Source organism: Panthera uncia (assembly GCF_023721935.1).
Source record: "Panthera uncia isolate 11264 chromosome E2 unlocalized genomic scaffold, Puncia_PCG_1.0 HiC_scaffold_20, whole genome shotgun sequence".
NCBI lineage: Eukaryota > Metazoa > Chordata > Mammalia > Carnivora > Felidae > Panthera > Panthera uncia.
Genome location: NW_026057589.1, coordinates 4675502 through 4697484, shown reverse-complemented (window position 1 = coordinate 4697484; position 21983 = coordinate 4675502).

Below are 21983 nucleotides of genomic sequence, written 5' to 3'. Positions count from 1 at the left end.
TTGTAAAGGTAGTATATTCCTCATAAATGGCAAAGCTACAATAAATGAGGTTAAATGAAGCTATAATTATTCAGTTTTATAGAACACCCCTTTGAGGATGATTTTTGGATCTGGCTAGTCTTACGGCCTCGTCAAAGAAGAAGGACATTAAGTTAGACTCTTATAGAAGGCACAGTGCAGTAACTCTTTTGTGTTTCCTCAGTATTTTTAAGTTGGAAGACTTAATATGTTAGAAATGACTAATCTTGGGGCGCCTGGGTGGCTCAGTCGGTTCAGCGTCCGACTTCAGCTCAGGTCGTGATCTCGTGGTCCATGAGTTTGAGCCCCGCGTCAGGCTTTGTGCTGACAGCTCAGAGCCTGGAGCCTGTTTCAGATTCTGTGTGTCTCTCTGACCTTCCCCCGTTCATGTTCTGTCTCTCTCTGTCTCAAAAATAAATAAAGGTTAAAAAAAAATTAAAAAAAAAAAAAGACTAATCTTACTCACTTGGGTTTCACTTACATTCCATCTTATTCCAAATGTAGTTAGTGCATTTACCCCAAAATAAAATATTTTGACTTCTTTTCTTTATTTGATCTATGGACAAAGCACTGTGTTTCTTGGGATAAATACTGACATAAACAGTCTAAATAATAAACATATACAACTTTATAAATACTTATATAAACAGTCTAAATAATAAACATGTACAACTTTATGATGCCTTTCTTCTCATCCTGGAAATTAAGAAATTCCACAGCTACCCTGCTGCCGAAATTCTTTTATTTTACACACGTATATTTTTTGATAAAGTATTCTTACAAATACTCCTACAACTGCTGTATCTTTATGTTCAATCCTCTTGTCCACTTTCCGTCTCCCTTTCAAAATGCTGACAAAATATTTCTCCCAGAATATCATTTTTTTATCATGGAATTTCCCAGCTCACAAATTTTAATGGCCCTATAATGTTGACTCTCAGAAATTCAAGCAGTTTATTGTTGTTATTTGCTTTGCTTTAAATAAAAATCAATCTCTTTAAATTATTTAAGCTCAAATGTCATCAACACTAAGAAGGGGGGAGTATCAGAAACTGCACTTCATATACACCTCCTCACTCCTTGGAGCTGTGCCAAATGCCTTAGAGATACCATCACATCATCTTCCCAATAACCCTGAGATGTGGAGGAGGGAGATAAGACATAGCCAATTTACCTGTAAGTGTCAACATTTTGGTTTCAGCTAGTCCCTTAGACTCCAAAAGTGGTGTGTTTATGTGAATGAGAGCAAAGGAAAAAAAGAAAAAGTTGTATGGAGATTCATGGATAAGGTAAGTTGCTGGGAGTACAAAACCCTGATGTTCTATTCTCCCATACTAATACAACAGAGGCCTTATGGATTGTTACTGTTTAAAGACCACTGATGCAGGGGCTCCTGGGTGGCTCAGCTGGTTGAGCATCTGACTTCGGCTCAGGTCATGATCTCACAGTTTGTGAGTTTGAGCCCCGCGTTGGGCTCTGTGCTGACAGCTTGGAGCCTGGAAATGACTTCAGATTCTGTGTCTCCCTCTCTCTCTCTGCCCCTAACCCAGTCGCATTCTGTCTCTGTCTCTCTCAAAAAATAAAATAAACATTAAAAAAATTAAAAAAAAAAAAAAAAGACCACTGATGCAATGCCATGCCTACTCACACACATGACTCTGAGTTTCATTTTCAGCTTATGTCAAGCCCAGTCCTACCATATCTCTTGGAGTGTAGGCCTCAGACTGCTGGCTAACTCTGGATTGCCAATAACTCCCAGAGACTTGGCCTGTGTCCAAAAAGCAGGTGCTATTGAGAGCAACTAGTATTACTTCAGAGATCGCTGCATATTGGTATTCTAAATAAATATCTGCTACTGACTTTTTTATAGATTATGTTTACTCAGATCCTTGTCTAGACATGACAACCAGAAAGAAAGCAATTTCATAGTATGTATTTATAGATATTAGTCATTATTTCATTTTCTAACAAACATTTAAATTGATACCACATGGCAGGATATTTTCAATAAGCTTGGGGCTCTAAAGGTGAGACACATTCCCTACACCAAATATTTCATCACAATAATTGAAATTAGTGATTTTGAAGGTATTCTCCTGGGAGTATTAGAGGTTCAACAAAATGCCTTGATCTTTGTCCTTTGCTTTTTTTTTTATTTATAAATATCAAAGATTTAAATATATACCAAATGGAAATAAAGACAAAGATAAATGGAACTATATCTATGGGATGGAAAATTATGTAATCATGACTAATGCTCACAAAATTCTCATAATGTGGGAATTTGTATGCATTAAGTTAATGTTATTAAAATGTATAATTATATTTATATATACATAAATTTTATATATCAACATATGCATAAAAGGAAATTATACATAAACTATATGAAATTATTAAAAATTATTCTCTGTGATAGACCATGAATGAATTACTTATAGTTATTTTTATGAATTTTTCAAATTCCAGAAATAATGATATATTTACTTTCTGAAAAAGAAAAATTATAAAAATATAACAATAATGAAAATAAACTATCCTACCTTCTTGTGTACACCAACTGTCACTATTATTTTTCTAAATATTTTATGTATTTATTTTGAGAGGGAGAGAGAGGGAAGGGCAGAGAAAGAGGAGAGAAAGAGAATCCCAAGTAGGCTCCATGCTGTCAGCACAGAGCCCTATGTGGGGCTCAGTCCCACAAACCATGAGATAAAGACTTGAACCAAAATCAAGAATCAGACATTTAATTGACTCAGCCACCCAGAATCCCAATTAGATCTCAATTAGGGTTCTCAGCCACCCATTAGATCCCAACAAGTCTGCTTCCTTTGAACAATATCTCCCCATTTCTCCCTGGCAACCACCATTCTGACTATTTCAACTTTTTTAGATCTCAAATATTGCTGAGACCATACAGTATTTGTCTTTCTCTGGCTTATTTTACTTAGCATAATGCCCTCAAAGTTCATCCATGTTATTGCAAACAGCAGAATTTCCTTTTTCTCATGACTAACATTCCATGGCTTATATATATCACATCTTCTCTATCCATTCATCCATCAATGGACAGTTACGATGTTTCCATATCTTGAGTATTATGAGTAACACTGCAATAAACATGAGAGTGTACATATCTCTTTGAGATTCTGTTTCCAATTCCTAGATCATATTGTGTTTTTTTTTTGATGGTTTCTTTTATTGTATTGATGCTTTTTACTTTGATATAGCCCCACTTGTTTATTTTTGCTCTTGTAGCCTGTGCTTTTGGCATCATAACCAAAAAATAATTTCCAAGACAAATGTCAAACTTTCCCAAAGTCTCTTTGAGGAACTTTATGCTTTAGCATCTTTCATTTAAGTATTTGAGGAAGATTTTTTGAGTTGTGTAAGATAAGGTCCATTCATCTTCATATTTTTGCTTGTGATTATAGTTTTCCCAATACCTTTTATTGAAGAGATTATGCTTTCCCCATTGTGTATTCTTGATCTTGCTAAAGATCAGTTGATCATATATAAGGGAGTTTATTTCTGGGCTCTCTATTCTGTCCCAATGATCTATGAGTCTATTTTATGCCAGTACCATACCATTCTAATTACTACCGCTTTAAAGTATAGTTTGAAATCAGGAAGTGTGATGCCTCCAGATTTGTTCTTCTTTCTCAAGAATGCTTTGGCTATTCAGGGTCTTTTGTGATTCCATACCAACTTTTTTGTTTTTGTTTTTGTTTTTGTTTTTCCTAGTTTTGAGAAAATTGTCCTTGGGATTTTGATTGGGACAGCATTAACTCTGTAGATCACTTTTGGTTGTATGGGCATTTTCACAGTACAAATTCTTCTAGTATATGAATACAGGGTATCATTCAATTTATTTGTGTCTTCAATTTCTTTCATCAATGTTGTATACTTTCATTGTATACATCTTTCACTTTCTTGGGTAAATGTATTCCTAAGTATTTTATTCTTTTCAATGCCCTTATAAGTAGGAATGTTCCCTTAATTTCTTTTACAGATAGCTTGCTGTCCATGTATAGAAATACAACTTATTTCTTTATGTTGATTTTCTATCCTGTAACTTTACTGAATTCATTTATTAGGTCTCTCTGGTAGGGTAATGCCACTGGTTGGACTCTGAAATTGAGTGGATCCATAGGTTGGAATCCACAATCACTCAGTCAAGTGGAGCCCCAGGTTATGCTTTCCAGAGGCCTGTGGCTGCTGGCTGGGATTTGCCTTCAGGCAAGGCTGCAGGGTGGTCCCTGCAATTGATTAGAGCCACAGGCTATTCCCTATATAGTCCATCAGGATCACTCCTTGGATTCTCCTCCCAGGCAGTGCTGCTGGCTGTTCTCCCTCCTAGGTTCAGGTTACTACCAGGCTGTCAGTTCAGGCAGGTCAGTTGGGCAGGGTTGCTGATACACTGGAATCTGTATCTTTCAGTTGGGTGGTAGTAGGGGCTGGGCTCCATGATCTGAATGATCAGGTGGGGTTACCGTCTGGGCTCTCTGGCCCCTCAAAACTTTGGGATGTGCTTCTTAGTTTGGCGGGTTCACAGTTAGCTCTCTGCCTAAGCAGAGCCTTAGGCTGAGATCTGCAATAGGACAGGGTTGCTGTCTGAATGGGCTATATGTTCTACAGCTGGGCAGGGTCTCTGGCTTGGCTCCCTGCATGGGTGGGACCAGCAGCTGTACTCTGCTGCTGGGCTGGACTGCTGGCTGGAAATCCCAGCCAGGCAGAACTGCCAACTGTGCCCTTTAGCAAAACAGGACCGCAGGCTTGGCTCCATGGGTGGGCCAAATGGCTGGGTGGGCTCAATGGCCAGGTGACACTGCCAGCAGGGATGCAGTGTGACTACTGGTCACTGTGAGTCTTGCCCCCCACTTCTTTGTTCTTAGCTCAACCTAGATATTCTAGCCTTACCACTTCCTCCTTGATCCCCATGAGAAAGAACTGGACAGACCTCTTAGGAAGTAGCTTGAAATGCTGTGGAAGCTGGATATCCACTGGGTGCTCTCTGTTCTCCGCTGGAAAACCGTTGGCCCAGAGAGTCCCTCTTAGTGTGGCTTTGTTTCAGCCTCAGGAAGGGGTGATGCCAAGTGAAACTGTTCCTTGTACCCTTCTAATGAGGCTTTTCTTGTATTTTGTGGTCCAAAGGGATCCTTTACCTTCACCCTGGGTTCTGGGATTTTTAAAAAGTCATTATTTTGTGGATAATTGCTTGTTGCTCTTTCTATGGCTGGTGGCTATAGCCAGGGACCTCCTATTCTACCACCTTACTGACATCTCAGTCAATATGTATATTTTAGTTGGATACATAGCCAAGCAGACATTATCATTATGACTATAATGGAAATACAGAAAAGTATTTGTAGTCAAACACAGAAAAGGCAGCATTAGCAGAAACATCAGAGGTAAGTATTTTTTTGAGGGGAAATGTATAGAATTTATTATTTTCAAGCAACTAAGAATCTCTTAAAGAAAAAGCAAGCAAAATTTAGGCCAGTTCTTTAAGAACATGATGGAAATGGTGAAGAAATGACTGAAGCTTATTAACCTATTAAGAAAAATGGAGGAAGACACTGTCTTCCACTGTGCACTTGTCAGAGCTCATCACTCATGACATACTCAACAGCAAACTAAAGACAACCAGAGCATGCGAGATTTGCAGAATGCCTTTATTCATGCATGGCTTCTATAGCAGTTACTAAGAGTAAGTTATTGGAAGTAGTAGGCCACCCCCTTCCCCTTGTCAGCCCTAATAGTTTAACAGTGGATGGACAGGATTTTAAAGATTTCTTTAAGACAGTGAACGAATTGACCTTCTGTTAAGTAATAAAGGAGATGATCATGGATGAAGTAAAATACCCTGAAGCAGTCTTAAAGATAACTTGCAGGCCTGGCAAAGGTAAAGTGCTTCCTCCTTGTAGTTTGTTAACACAGTTCTCAAGACACGACCAAAGCACCAGCCACCTTTTATATACGCAGGCTCTGCTCTACTGTACTTGCCCAGGGACAGAAAGGCGATTTTCCAGGGCATCACAGACAGTAGCCATTTGGAAGTGCTGCTAGGAAAAGAAAGGGGTCTAACTGACAAAGGATATCACATGTCCTCAGAGTTTTATGCTTATAAGACATTGCTCTAGGTAAACTATGCAAACTCATTATTTCCAGTTCTTCGTCTAATAATTTTAGATGTGGCTTAATTACTCTAGATTTGAGGAGATGTTCCATTATAACATCCTAAAGTAAATCTTTATTCCTTCATGTCAAAGGTGACGTTAAAAACATTGATTGAAAACCTATTATGTGTCAGAGTTTTACGAGTTTGCTCTTTCCAGCCTCACAACCATTCCTTGGGGTTCACATTATTTTAAAGAAAAATGGCATCCAGGGAGAGGACCTGAGGATCACGAACATGTCACACGTAGATCTTACAGGTGAGATATGAAGCCAGTTGCCTCTGATGCTGAACTGAATAGGCTTTCAACCATATTACACTTCCAGAGTCAGGTTTACATGTGTGCTGCAAGAATAATTAATTTATTTAAATAATTTTTTTTAATGTTTATTTTATTTTTGAGAGAGACAGAGACAGAATGTGAGTGGGTTAAGGGCAGAGAGAGAGGGAGACATAGAAGCAGAAGCAGGCTCCAGGCTCCGAGCTGTCAGCACAGAGCCTGACGTGGGGCTCGAACTCACGAGCTGTGAGATCATGACCTGAGCTGAAGTCAGACGCTCAACTGACTGAGCCACCCAGGCGCCCCTATAATTAATTTATTTTAAAATAAACTCTCATGTGTGAATTATATTAATTTTACACTATCAAAACATGTTTTTTTATACTGGCATTTTAATGTGAACTTTCTCAATTCATCAAATAATTAACATCTTACAGACGCAAGCCAACTGTAGACAGAACATTGAGCACATCTTATCTGTCAAGGTAATTTATATGGTTTATTTAAGGTATCAGGAACCATAAAACCATATTTACATTCAAGTTCTCCTTGATTATAGAAACAGTTATCAAAAAAAAAAAAAAAGAATAATGGTACTGCTTTATTTATGAGACAATCAAACTAAGGTAAACCTGATCAGAGGAGATGATGTAGGAGGTATTAGATTATCATACTAATGTTCTGGACTTAGTATCAATCACATAGGTTTGAAATTCATCTTTACCACTAATTGGGTATCCTCAGAAGACTCAGTTAAGCTTCCTGAGCTTCAGTTTCCTCATCTGAAAAGTAGAGGTAATAATGGCTAACTTGCAAGGTTGTTACAAATGGAAAAAAAAAAATGTGTAGCAGAATAAAGGATTCACAACAGGAGCATAACTTGTGTTAATAATTAATGCGAAGTTCAGTTAAAAATCCATGAAAATCTTCCTTGACTATGCCTTTCTGTGTTTCACTCATTCAACACATTTTTGTTGACTGTCTACATTTATGAAGCATATTAGTCTACCACAGCTTCCAGCACAAAATACCACAGACTTAGTGGCTTAAACAACAAAATTTTATTTCTCATAGTTCTAGAGGCTAGAACCAAAATTAATATTTTGGCTGGTTTGGTTTCTCCTGAGACCTCTCTCCTTGATTTGCAAATGTCTGCCTTCCCTCTGTGTCCTCCCATGGTCTTTCCTCTGTGCACACCTATCTGGTGTCTCCTTCTCTTTTTATAAGGACACCAGTCATATTGGATCAGGGTCCATTTAATTTTAATCACCATTTTAAAGTCCCCATCTCCATACAGTCACATTCTGAGATACTGAAGGTTAAGACACCAACCTCTGAATTTTGCAGGGACACAATTCAACCCATAACACCAAGCATTAGGGTAGAGGATTGAAGAAATTATGTACAAAATGGATGTGTTATTCTCCCTCATGGAATTTTAGTTTGGTTGAAGTACAGATGAACTAAAAGGCCATTATAACACGATATGATACATTTCTGTAGGGGAATCACATGTTGAGTGAAAGCAGTGAGTTGGACCACTTTGCTTAGATTTGTGGGTCAAGAGAAGACAGCTATGGAATTTCTCCTACATTGATAACATATATAGAAATAGAAGTCAGCTTTGCAAAGGTAAGAGGGATAAAGGGTATTCCTGGCACAGATGACAATGAGTACAAAGCCCCCGAATTGAGAATATGCATTTGAGAAGCTGAAGGGAGACAGAAGGTTAAGGGAAGAGAAAAGAAGAGTAGGCAGAGATAAAAAACATGGCACAGTCGTAATAGTCCTTTCAAGCTAAATCAGGGCTTTTGACTTTATCCTAAGGGCACTGACAACCTCGTAAAAATATATGAGATAAGAGGAACACATTACCAGGTTTGTATTTTAGAAAATGGGACTGAGAGACAAAAATGAAATCAGAGGCCAGTTATGAAATTGTTCCAGTAAGCCAACCACAATGACCTAGCACATGGAAATATCAAAAGGTATGAAACAAGTTGATAAATTTGTGAGCTATGTATAAGAATTCATACTTGGCTTGGGTCGGAGGTGGTGGTGAGAGAGACTTCGTAAGAATCTGAGATGTGTGTCAAGATCTGGACTTGAACACATCAGTGTGTAGTAGTCATATTGCCTGCAAGGGAGTACTGAAATGAATGTCATAGGAATGACACATTTTGTTTGAGATGTACCATTTTTCAAATGGATACCTAATTGAAGATGACAAAGATACATTAGGTTCTCCGGGGTGGGGTTGCTGCTATGTGTACTTTACTAGACCACTTTCAACCAAATTCAGCTCTATTATTTCTAAGGTAAAAGTCATTTATGTCAACTCTTAATTTTTCTAAGACACAACTAACTACCACTAGCTTTCTTTTACCTTCTTTAGAGAAATGTTGGATGATAAGAGGCAATCAGTTTGACCTTTTTGACCATTATTTCATTGTTTTATGAATTAATCTACAAGTAATAGTTCAGTTCAGCTTAAAATATGTCATGGGCCAGAGTATATGGCCCATGTTATGGACCCATCAATGGATGAATGGATCAGCAATGGATGAATGGATAAACAAAATGTGGTATATACCTATCATGGAATAGCGTTCAGCCTTAAATAGCAATGCAATTTTGATACATGCTGTAATAGGGATGAACCCTGAAGACACTATGCTAACTGAAATAAACTAATCACAAAAGGACAAATACTGCGTGATTCCACTACAAAAGGTATCTAGAGTAGTCAAATTCATAAGACACAGAAAATAGAATGACTGTTTTAAGAAGCAGGGGAGAAAGAGAGGAATGGGGCTTTATCGTTTAATGGTTACAGAATTTCACTTTTGCAAGATGAGAAAAATTCTGGAGATGGATGGTGGTAATGGCTGCACAGCAATGAGAGTATATTTCAAGTCAGTGAAATGTACACTTAAACACGGTTAAGATGGTCAATTTGAAGTTAAGTATATTTTCCTACAATTAAAAAATTTAAAAAAGTAACTGTATAGGATTTCCTTACAGATTAAATTAAAAAGCAAAAGTGATGGGGCGCCTCGGTGGCTCGGTCGGTTACGCATCCGACTTCGGCTCAGGTCATGATCTCATAGTCCGTGAGTTCGAGCCCCGCGTCGGGCTCTGGGCTGATGGCTCGGAGCCTGGAGCCTGCTTCGGATTCTGTGTCTCCCTCTCTCTCTGCCCCTCCCCCGTTCATGCTCTGTCTCTCTCTGTCTCAAAAATAAATAAAAATAAATAAATAAATAAAAATAAATAAAAAAAAATAAAAAGCAAAAGTGTCAGTATGGCATAGGGCAAGTACGTGACATCAACACTCCATAATGCAATCAGCAACCGGGAATGTTATCAATATATAAAAAGGTCACATTATCTTGCATGCACACAATTTGCACTTCTTTGGTTTTTTTGACAAAAACAATATTATGCAACAAATGTCAACTTTCCAGCACAGATGGAGAGTTATAAACCCTGAGATCTTCTCCCTGTCCCCACTAAGAGAAGCACAACAATTAGATGCTGAGATTAGAGTTTACTAAGATTTGGGTGCAGGAAAAAGAAAAAGAATAAAATAAAAGTCAATTTATAAACAGTATTGTTATGTCTGTAATTTATATAAATATTTCAGAGGATATTTAGAAAAAGCCCTTTGGTAATGAGTTTCAATACATCAAAGCAGAAATAAACACATATGTTCACAGTGTCTCAGAGAATAATACAAATAAATTATTACAAAATGAGAAAAAGATTGATTGGACTGATACTCTTTGAGGCTGCTGTTTCTTTTTGGTTAACTCAATTTATTACATGAAGTTGCTTGAAACTTCTTAAAAAGTCTGCTTAATATTAGCTTGTTAAATATTGTCATAAATGTTTTAGAGTTTGGTTATTGCTTTCTTCAGATCCATAACCTTGCTTTAATAACCCACATATATTCACATCCACTTAGCAGACACATTACATTGTGTCATTAAGTTACACAATGAGTATAATTGCTTTACTTCCTACGGATTCTCTCCTAGGTCTAAGTCATCAGAAAAGAACATTCTCTCAGAGCCTTACAGTCTGAAAGCCCCTGGCATCTGAAGGGATCAAGCAGGTGAGAGCCACCATATCTCTCCCAACACCTTAATTATTTATCACCTAGCTCTAGGCAGGTCAGGGTTTTTCTGGAGACACTGTCAATCTGACTTGAATTAGAAAAAAAAAAAAAAAAAATCTCAGAGCTCTCTCTCAGTTACAGGAGGCCAAATGCCCAATGGCTGATGAGAACTCCTAGGAACTTCACATCCTCATTAGGGTATAAATGAGATTTCCTGATCCAAATTTGCATACAAAAAGTCAACTCAACTCTCTTAAAAAAAAAAAAAAAAGTCTCTTCCTGATTAGATGCTTCAAACCCTTTGAATTCATCCCTGTTCTCTATTTCTTGCTCCTTCTGGACATCTGGCTGTGTCCATTTTCACAAATTCTTAGCATGTCCTTAAGAGACCAAAGGGAAAAGAAAATGTGAAGCTCAAATGATTGTTCCGGTCCTTAGCTGTTCTGGTCCTTAAATGTGAGCAAAACTTGAAACTGTTGGCAAAATGATAATTTCTGAGCATCACTAATTTCAGTTGCTTTGACACCCCCTCAGCCAGTTGGACTGAAACATCTGCATTCCCTTTGTTACTTGTTAAAAGTGATCTTTTCTTTGAGGTATAAATGGTCTCCGTGAGACTTGAAATGTCCACTTGGGAATGCAGGCAGGGTTATCTGGGGGTGAGGGGTGACAAAAACATTAGTGAATCCATTGGTTATTATATCAAGTAAAGTAACTTAATTTCATTCTCAGGAGACCTGTGAGGGATCATGTGACTTCGGACAAGCTTTCTAAGCTCTCTCGTCTCATTTCCCTCATCCATAACATTGAAATCTTCAAGAATTTCCCAAATTTTGTCTTCCATTCAGTGCTGGAAGAGGTGTGCCCAGTGTTTGACTGTGTAAGACTTCAGTGTGAGGTCTCACACAGGTGACAGTCTAGACGCAGAGATCCTCAAACTTTTATAGGCATAAATGTCCCTGGGGAACTTACTATACATGAATATTCTTGCAGAAACACAGTTACAGAACTTCTGATCTAGGGATGCTTGAAAGAGCTGATTTCTCTTACAATAAAAAAATTGAAGTCTTTTATTCATTAAACAACTTGTTTTGGCCAATGTCTACTACTACAAGTAAATGCCTGACAATAACTTTAGGCCAGCCCTGTTTTGCATTGCCATGCTATGACTAAGGCAGTGGGAAAATTCCCATTAAGCATTCCCTGCTTAACCTAAAAATGAAAGCTGACTCAATTTGCCATAGCCACATGCCTACCATTTATAGCAGTGGTATACATTGGTGATTACTGGAATCAAAGATGGCACTTTTAATTTTTATCTTCTTCAGAGACTTCCTTTTCTGTGAATACTGACTGGAGGAAGTATATTTTTCTCTCCAAATTGTACATGCCTTACAATGCCTTTTCTGGAAGTCCCTTAGTCACTACCCAATTACTACTGCAATGGTTTTCAAATATTGGCTACGGAGGATTCTCAGAACATACAAGGCAGAAAAATGGTTAGGGTTAAATGTTTAGTTTTGCCAATCCCTCTTCTTCTACGAAAACATAAGTAAAAAATGGCATTTTCAAATCTGGTTTGCTTACTCAATTTTCAGAGAAAGTTTTGGTTGGGTTTCAGAGCTAATCAAGGCAGAACCAAATCATCAGATTTGTTCTCTCTGATGTGAAACACACATTCTAGTATCACTGGCTGTAAACATCTTCTTAGGTTTGTCTCTCCCTATTTCTCTATGTATCCACCTTCAGGGAATTCCTTGAAATTCCTTGAATGTGCCACACTTTAAAAAACGTGATCCTGTTCTTCTTCCTGTGTTGTACTTGCTAGCTCACTCCTATGTATCTGCCAGGACTCGGAAACATTTTGAGGACTACATCTGGGGCACTATTTCTGTGTTTCTACAGAATTTTGTGGATAATTTTGTCATAATCCAAATTTCAGAGTATACTAATCATAGATTTACCTATCTTTCATGGGAAAGAGTCCGTTGAGGGCAGATACAATGACTGTTGTGTTTTGTTTTTATTTTTAATTCCCAATGCCTAACACCTTGGTGGGTACATGATGTGTGCTAGTACTTGTTTATAGGATGGATGGATGGATGGATGGATGGATACATAGAAATATAAGTCAATTTCTTTTTTAGTTACTCTTCTAATGTGTTATTGATGTTTCTACCATTTTTTTTTTCTGTTTCTCAAATTAAAAAAAAAAAGATGAAAGCAAAACAATTCATGCAAACAACTTCAGAACACTACCTGGATTTTGTTACAGTTAAAATAGAGAAATTAGATCAAATAACATGCATGTCTTTGAAAGTATCTGGCAATACTTCAGATTCTCTATACTAAGAGGGTTTTCTGTTTGGTTGGTTGGTTTGGTTTTTACAGCTATTTAGACAAGAGGTGGAGGATATGTTTTTAGCTTAATGTCCAATAGTTCCCTACTACCCTCAAGATAAAAATGAATGTTTTCCTGTCTAGAAAGTCAGCTCTTTAACATTGAGATCTTTCCCCATTCAAGTCCCACCTGATTCTACATCCTACAAACTTAAAATCTACACATAAAATATTAATTGCCTCTTCTTTCTTTTTAAATTAAAATTAAAATTAGTTAACATATAGTGTCCTCTTTGGCTTCAGGAGTAGAACCCAGTGATTCATTCATTCATGCCCAGTGATCATCCCCAAAAGTGCTCTCCTTAACTCTACCCATTTATCCCATCCTCCCACCCAACTCCTCTCCAGCAACCCTCAATTTATTCTCTGTATTTTTTTCAGATTTTTAATTTTTTTTTAAATTTATTTTTGAGAGAGAGAGAGAGAAAGAATTCCAAGCAGGTTGTACATTGTTAACACAGAGCCCGACCCGGGGCTCATTCTCACAAACTGTGAGATCATGACCTAAGCTGAAATCAAGAGTTGGACACTCAACCAACTGAGCCACCCAGGTGCTCCTGTCCTCTGTATTTGAGTCTCTTATGGGGCACCTATGTGGCTCAGTCAGTTACATGTCTGACTTCAGATCAGGTCATCACCTCTTGGCTCCTGAGTTCAAGCCCCAGGTTTGGCTCTGTGCTGACAGCTCAGAGCCTGGAGCCTGCTTCAGATTCTGTGTGTATCTCTCTACCACCTTCCCTGCTCATATGTGTACACTCTCTCTCTCTTTCAAAAATAAATAATTAAAACAAGAAAAGAGCCTCTCATGGTTTGCCTCCCTCTCTGTTTTAATCTTATTTTTCCTTCCCCTACCCTATGTACATCTGTTGAGTTTCTCAAATTCTACATAGGAGTGAAATCATATATCTGTCTTTCTCTGAGGCTTATTTCACTGAGCATAATACCCTCTAGCTACATCTGCATGGTTATTTGCTTTTTCTTGAGAAAAAACAAAAACAAACAAAAAAATTGTAGGTGCCCATGGCATTCACCATGGAGTTGTCTACACCTGGAAAGACATTTCCTCCTAAATTGGTCAACATCTAGTAATACTTCAAGACTCAGTTCAAACGGTTATTCATTAAACAGCTTGTTTGGCAAATATATTCTCTTAAAGTGCATTCCTGACATTATTATTATTTTTTAAGTTCATCCCTCTTCATCATTGTCATAATACGATCAAGATCGTCTGAAAATTTCCCTTCAATGTGTCAATTACCCTGAAAATAAAACATGCATCATTTTGTTGTAGTAAAAGCTCACTATATGTGATTAAACACTGGTTATCATTTAAGTAAAATAGGATACTATTCTTTTATATTAAAATTTTTAATGTTTATTTATTTTTGAGGGGGGGTGGGTGGGAGACAGAGAGCAAGCGAGCACCCAAGCAGGAACAGGGGCGGGGCAGAGAGAGAGGGAGACATAGAATCCAAAGCAGGATCCAGGCTCTGAGCAGTCAGCACAGAGCCTGACTTGGGGCTCAAACTCAGGAGCCATGAGATCATGAACCAAGCCAAAGTTAGACACTTAACTGAATGAGCCACCCAGGTGCCCCAAATAGGATACTATTCTTGTCATTTTATTATTTAGATTATCACAGAGTGAAACTGACTTGTTTCTTATGCTATTCTATGAACTTTAGCATTTATACAGTTCCATGAACTATATCGACTGGTCATAGAACAGTCCCTTCACCCTCAAGACACGTCTGTGGTTATCCCATTATAGTCTTATCTTTCCTTCAACCTAATACTAGGCAACCACTAATCTGTATTCTATTTCTATAACTTTATCTTCTTGAGAAGGTCGTATAAATTAAATCATGAAATATATAACCTTTGAAACAAGTGTTCTTTTTCACTAAAAATAATCTCTGAGATTTATTCAAGTTGTTGTACCTATTACTAGCCATTCCTCCTTATTTCATTTTCCACTGTATGGATGTACCAAGTTGCTTATCCATTTACTCATTAAAGGATATTTGGATTGTGTCTAGGTTTTGACAATTGTAAATAGAGCTGCTATGAACATTCATGTATAACTTGTTTTGTGAACATAAGTTTTCATTTTTGTAGGATCAAACCCAGGTGTAGAGTTTTATTGAGATATAACTGATATACAAAATATGTTTGGATATATGCATGTACCTGTGAAACCACCACCACCATCAGGGTAAGAGACATGTCTATCACCTTCAAAGTTTCCTTGTGTAGTGTGGAGGTTAATTTTATGTGCTAACTTCATTGGGATAAAGGACACCCAGATACCTCGTAAAACATTATTTTTGGGTGTGTCTGTGACAGTATTTCTCTAAGTGATTAGCATTTTAATCAATAGAATGAATAAAGAAAATCCTCTTTACCCATATTGGTGGGCAGGCTCTAACCAACTGGGGCCCAAAGAGAACAAAAAAGGCAGAGAAAGGACAAATTCTCTCTCTCTCTCTCTCTCTCTCTCTCTCTCTCTCTCTCTCTCTGTGTGTGTGTGTGTGTGTGTGTGTGTGTCCTTGAGGTGGGATGTGCATCTTCTCCTGACCTTAGCCATCAAATGTTTTGACCTCGGGCATATAGACTAGGAGTTATACCATAGGCTCCTCTGGATTTCAGGCCTTTGGGCTTGGATTGAATTATACTACTGGCCTTCTTGGTTCTCCAGCCTGCAGATGGCACAATGTGGTTTATCTCAGCCTTCATAATTATGTGAGCAAATTGCCATAATAAATCTCTTCTTAAACATCTTTACATTTCCTATTGGTTCTGTTTCCCTGGAGAATACTAGTCCATACCCCCCCCCACTTTTTTATAATTATATGTTTGTAGTATACATACATAACACAAGATTTGCCCTCTTAACACATATTTAAGGGCATGATACGGTTTTGTTAAAAAATATTGCATAAAGATCTCTAGAACTTAGTTATTTTGTGTAACTGAAACTTTATACCCATTGAACAACAACTCCCCATTTCCCCTTCCCGAGACTCTGAGAAACACAATTCTATTCTCTACTTCTATGGCTTTGACTCTTTCAAACACCTCATATAAGCAGTATTTGTAGTATATTGTGTTATTTACAATAAATCCTCCAGTTTCATCCATGTTGTTGCAAATGGCAGGATTTCCTCCTTTTTAAAGGCTGAATAATATTCCATTGTATTTATGTATCACATTTTATTCATTTCTTGAACATTTGGATTGTTTTAATATCTTGGCTAGTGTGAATAAGGTTGCAATGAACACTAGAATGCAGATATTTCCTTGAGATATTTTTTTCAGGTATGTACCCAGAGATGGAATGGCTGAATTATATGCTAGTCCTATTTCTAATTTCTTGAAGAGCCTCCATACTGTTTTCAACAGTGGTTGCACCATATTATATTCTCTCTCACCAACAGTGTTTAAGTGTTCTGATTTGCCCACATCCCCAACAACACTTATTATCATTTTTGTTTGTTTATAACACCCATTCTGACTAGTGTTAGGTGATACGTCATTTTGATTTGCTTTTGATTTGCATTTCCCTGATGACTGGTGATGTTAAGCACCTTTTAACATACTGGTGGCAATTTGTATGTCTTTGAGAAAATATCTATTCAATTGTTAATATTCAATTAAAAATTGTCTATTTTTAATAAAATGACTTATTTTTTGAAATTGAGTTATAAGAGTTCCTTACATATTTTGAATATTAACCACTAATCAATATATGGTTCTCAAATATATTTTCCCATTCTATAGGTTTCATTTTTATTCTGTTGGTTATTTCTTTTGCTGCGCAGAATCTTTTTTTTATTTAAAAAATAACTTTTATTTATTTTTGAGAGAAGGAGACAGGGCATGGAGGGAAGGAGGGGCAGAAAGAGAGGGAAACACAGAATCTGAAGCAGGCTACAGGCTCTGAGCTATCAGCACAGAGCCTGACACGGGGCTAGAACCCCAAGATCAGGACCTGAGCCGAATACAGATGCTTAACAGAGCCACCCAGGCGCCACCCCTCCTTTTTAATGTTTATTTATTTTTGAGAGAGAGAGAAAGAGAGAGAGAAAGAGAGAGAGAGAGAGAAAGAGAAAGAAAGAGAGAGAAGAGAGAGAAAGAGAGAGAAAGAGAGAGAGAGAGAGAAAGAGAAAGAAAGAGAGAGAAGAGAGAGAAAGAGAGAGAGAGAGAAAGAGAGAGAGAGAAAGAGAGAGAGAGAGAAAGAGAGAAAGAGAGAGAGAAAGAGAGAGAGAGAGAAAGAGAAAGAGAGAGAGAGAGAGAAAGAGAGAGAGAGAGAAAGAGAGAGAGAAAGAGAAAGAGAGAGAGAGAGAGAAAGAGAGAAAGAGAGAGAGAGAGAGTGAGTCAGAGAGAGAGAAAAGGGAGACACAGGATCTGAAGCAGACTCCAGGCAATGAAGTGTCAGCACAGAGCCTGATGAGGGGCTCAAACTCAGGAAACAAGAGATCAAGACCAGAGCTAAAGTCAGGCAGTTAATCACCTGAAGCACCTTGGTGCCCCACTATGCAGAATCTTTTTTAGTTTGATGTAGTCCCACTTGCCTATTTCTGTTTTTGTTTCCTGGGCTTTTGAAAGCATATACATGAAATCATTGCCAAGACCAATGTCAAGAATATTTTTCCTATTTTCTTCTGGGAGTTTTATAGTTTCGGTTCTTACATTTAGCTCGTGTGTGTGTGTGTGTGTGTGTGCGTGTGTGTGTGTGTATGGTCCAACACCAAGGTCCAGTTCTATTCTTTTACATGTAGATATAGAGTTTTTTCAATACCATTTACTGAAGAGAAAATCCCAGCCCCATTTGTGTGTTCTTAGAATTCTCATTGAAGATCAGGTAACTTTATATGCATAGGTTTATTTCTGAACTTTCTATTCTGTTCCATTGGCCACATATGTATCTTTATGCTAGTACTACATTGCTTTAATTATTGTATTTTTGTAACATATTTTGAAATCTGAAAATGTGAAGTCTCCAGCTTTGTTTTTCTTTCTCTTGATTGCTTTCACCATTCTGGGTCTTTTATTCCACATAAATTTTAGAATTGTTTTTTTCTATGGCAGTAGAAAATGTAATTGGGATTTTGATGAGGAATGCATAGGACTTATATATCACTTTGGGTACTATGGGCATTTTCACAATATTATGTTTTCCAATCTATAAACATAGAATATATTGCCATTCCTTAATATCTTCTTCAATTTCTTTCATCAACATCTTATAGTTTTCAAAGATTAGTTTTTTTTTTTCCTAAATATTGTTTCTCAGGACCTTGTAAATAAGATTTTTTTTCTTATTTATTATTTTCTTATTTTATCTTTTAAATATCTTATTCTTAGTATATAAAATGCAACTTATTTCTCTGTTAATTGTGTAACCTGTAACTTTACTAAATCCATTCATTAATTCTAACAGATTTTTGCTGGAGTTTTCAGAGTTTTCTATATATATGATCAGGTCTTCTGCAAAGAGATGAAGTTTTACTTCTTTCTTCCTTATTTGGGTGTCTTTTATTTATTTTTCTTGTCTAACTTTGCTAGCTAGGACTCTCAGTACTATGTTGAATAGAAGTGATGAGAGTTGGCATCCTTGTCTTGTTCCTGATCATAGAGAAAAACTGTCCACCTTATACCAAGTATGATGTTAGTGTTGGGATTTCCTTCTATACTTAATTTGTTTAAAAGTTTTTATCATGGAATAGTGTTGAATTTTATCAAATCTACATCTACTGAAGTGATCATGCAGATTTTATTCTTCATTTTGTAAAAGTGGAGTTAATTTACATACGGTGAACCATCCCTGTATCCCAGGGATAAATCCAACTTGTTCATGGTGTGTAATCTTAATGTGCTGTTAAGTTTCCTTGCTAGTATTCTGTGGAGTATTTTTGCATCTATATTCATCAGGGATATTTGCCTGTAGTTGTCTTTTCATGTAGTGTCTTTATCTGGCTTTGGTATCAGAGTAATGGTGGCCTTACAGAAAGAGTTTGCAGGAGTTCTCTTTAATTTTTTGAAAGAGTTTAGGAGCAGGTGTTATTTTTTCTTTAAATGTCTTGTAGAATTGTCCAGTGAAGGCATTTGTCCCAGGGCTCTTCTTTGTTGGAAGGTTTTTTTCATTATGATTCAATATCCTTACTATTAATGGGTCTGTTCAGATTTTTCTATATTTGCATTATTTAGTCTTGGTAGATGGTATGTTTCTAGGTATTTACCCATTTCTTCTATATCCTCAAATTTGTTGGCATATCAAAGTCTTCTATGATCCTTCGTATTTCTCTGGTATTAGTTGTGGTATTTCCTCTTTCTTTTATGACTTCAATCTTTCCTTTCTCATAGTCTAGCTAAAAGGTTTGCCAATTTTATCTTTTCTAAAAAAAATCCTTGTTTCATTAATCTTTACTGTTGTCTTTCTAGTTAATTTCACTTATCTCCAACTGATCCTTGTTATTTCCTCCTCCCTTCTACTAACTCCGGACTTCGGTTGTTCTTCTTTTTCTAGTTTCTTGAGGTATAAAGTTAGGTTATTTATTTCACACATATTTTATTATTTACTATTATTAAAATAGTACTACTATTACTACTATTTATTTACTATTTATCATTTACTATTTATTATTTATTTACTATTTTCACACATAGTTATTAATCACTGTAGTCTTCCCTCTTAGAACTGATCTGCTACATCCCCTGAGTTTGGTGTGCCGTGTTTCCATTTTCATTTGTCTCAAAATACTTTTTGATTTCCCTTTGAATTGTTTTTGACCTATTGGTTCTTCAGGAGCATGTTGTTCAATCCCCAAATAATTGTGAGTTTTCCAAATTTCTTCCTATTATTTATTTCTAGATGCAAACCATTGTGGAAGGAAAAATACTTGCTAGGATTTCAACTTTCTTAAATTTGTTAAGACTTATTTTGTTGCCTAACATATAATCGATGCTGGAGAATGTTCTACGATTATTTAAGAATGGGTATTCTACTGGATGGAATGTTTCCTGTATGTCTATTATGTCCATTTGGTCACAAGTATATTTTTAATTTTCATGGTAATATGGTTATTTGAAAATTTATTTTTTTTTAATTTTTTAATGTTTTATTCAGTTTTGAGACACCCACACCCACACACAGAGAGAGAGAGAGAATACACAAGCGGCAAAGGGGCAGAAAGAGAGGGAGACACAGAATCCGAAGCAGTCTCAGGCTCTGAGCTGTCAGCACAGAGCCATCGCAGGGCTCCAATTCGTCAACCTCAAGATCATGACCTGAGCTGAAGTCAGACACTTAACCTCATGAGTCACCCTGGCCCCCCCTTTATTTGCAAATTTCATTAAGATTCTGTTCTCCTTATTACAGGTAGCATTTGAAAACACTGATTATATTACCAAAGATTTGACTAGAATGTCATATTTAAAACTATGCATAGAATCAGATATGACCAGACAACTTTAAAGAAAAACATACTGTGGTAAGAACTCCCCTTTCTCTTGTGGATGGATAAATCTGAATAAGCCCTTGTGATTCGGGATAAGTGGAAGGACATCTGTGTTCTCTTGCAAGAACCTGAGGCATTTCTCACTGTTTTCCATGTCTTGTGTCATGATGCACTGACGCCACCTGACCATCAAAAAACTGGTGTCCTAGCCTAAATATGAATCCTGGCAACTAACCTTTCAGTAGCTACAAAAGTAGATTCAGTAGATTGGATACACAGGGAGAATGGCCACCATAGCACCCATATAGGATGATATATTGCTACAGATGCTGAATTGCCCTTGAAATACACTGACTTGGTTAATGCAATAACAGCAGGTCCTACATGTTCTAAACAACACCTGAGGCAACTGCCAAAGGAATCTGGGGTCAGCTACCCAGAGGTCCCAGCAGATAAAGAACTGACAAATTATATTGGCCCTTTCCCTCTGAATGAGGGCTCTCAGTATGCCTTGGTTTGTGTGGACACTGAGTATGGCCTAACCCAAGCCTTGTCCTGTTGCTCTGCAAACCAGGCTACCACCATGGGGGGATTAGAGAAGCTAAGTACCATGTACAGATACCCCTGTCAAATAGACAGTGATTGAGAGTCCCACCTTCAAGGTCATGGTACGCAAGACTGGGCAAAAGAATATGACATTTAATATTGGTTCCATCTCCCTTATACCCTACAAGCAGCAGCGTTGATAGAAAGAAAGGGATATTAAAGCAGCAGATTAAATTACTACAAAGTAAAACCACCTTGCCCAGGTTGACTAAACCACCTTGCCCAGACTTTAATACATTTAAATAATCAACCACTAGGGCCTATTACTCATATGCCAGACTGGGAAGCCCTGCCAAGACACGCAACATGGTAAAGGCATAGAAATCACAGGAAGGAGCCACTGCCCCAAGTTTCGCAATGGATCATTGGTGGAAGTGGAACAGTGGAATCTGCAGTGGAAGTCCCACCAGCATGGTGCAGCCAGACGGTTGCCAAACATGCCACCTCCATGCTAGTGAACAACTTGCTGACCTCTCAGGGTATACTGAAGAAAAGGGGTGGGGGAGGAAGCATATGAAATCGAAACACCCAATCATAAGGGATAAATTGTTACAGGAGTTCATCCAGAGGACGTGACCCTCTGTTGACCTGTGACACGCAATTGGGACATTAGAGCCTCCTCACTCACTCCCAGATCTATACGCTGAGGCCACTCTTTCCACAGATGGAGCCATTTCAAGGATATAGCCCTTAAACAGTAATGCATTTTTCAGGGCACCTGCACTCAATCCACAGCAGCTGAACTCCGTTAAGACCTCTATGCTTTTTTTAAGATTCTGGCGGTTGGCGTGGAGGTCTACTTTTTTGCGACCGCCCAAGACAAGCCTCATGAGTAAATTCCTGCTTATTAAAATCGCCACCTACCAGTCTGAAGTGCTCTGCCTTTGTCTTCCATCTCTTCTTGTCCTCCATGCACAGGGACCAG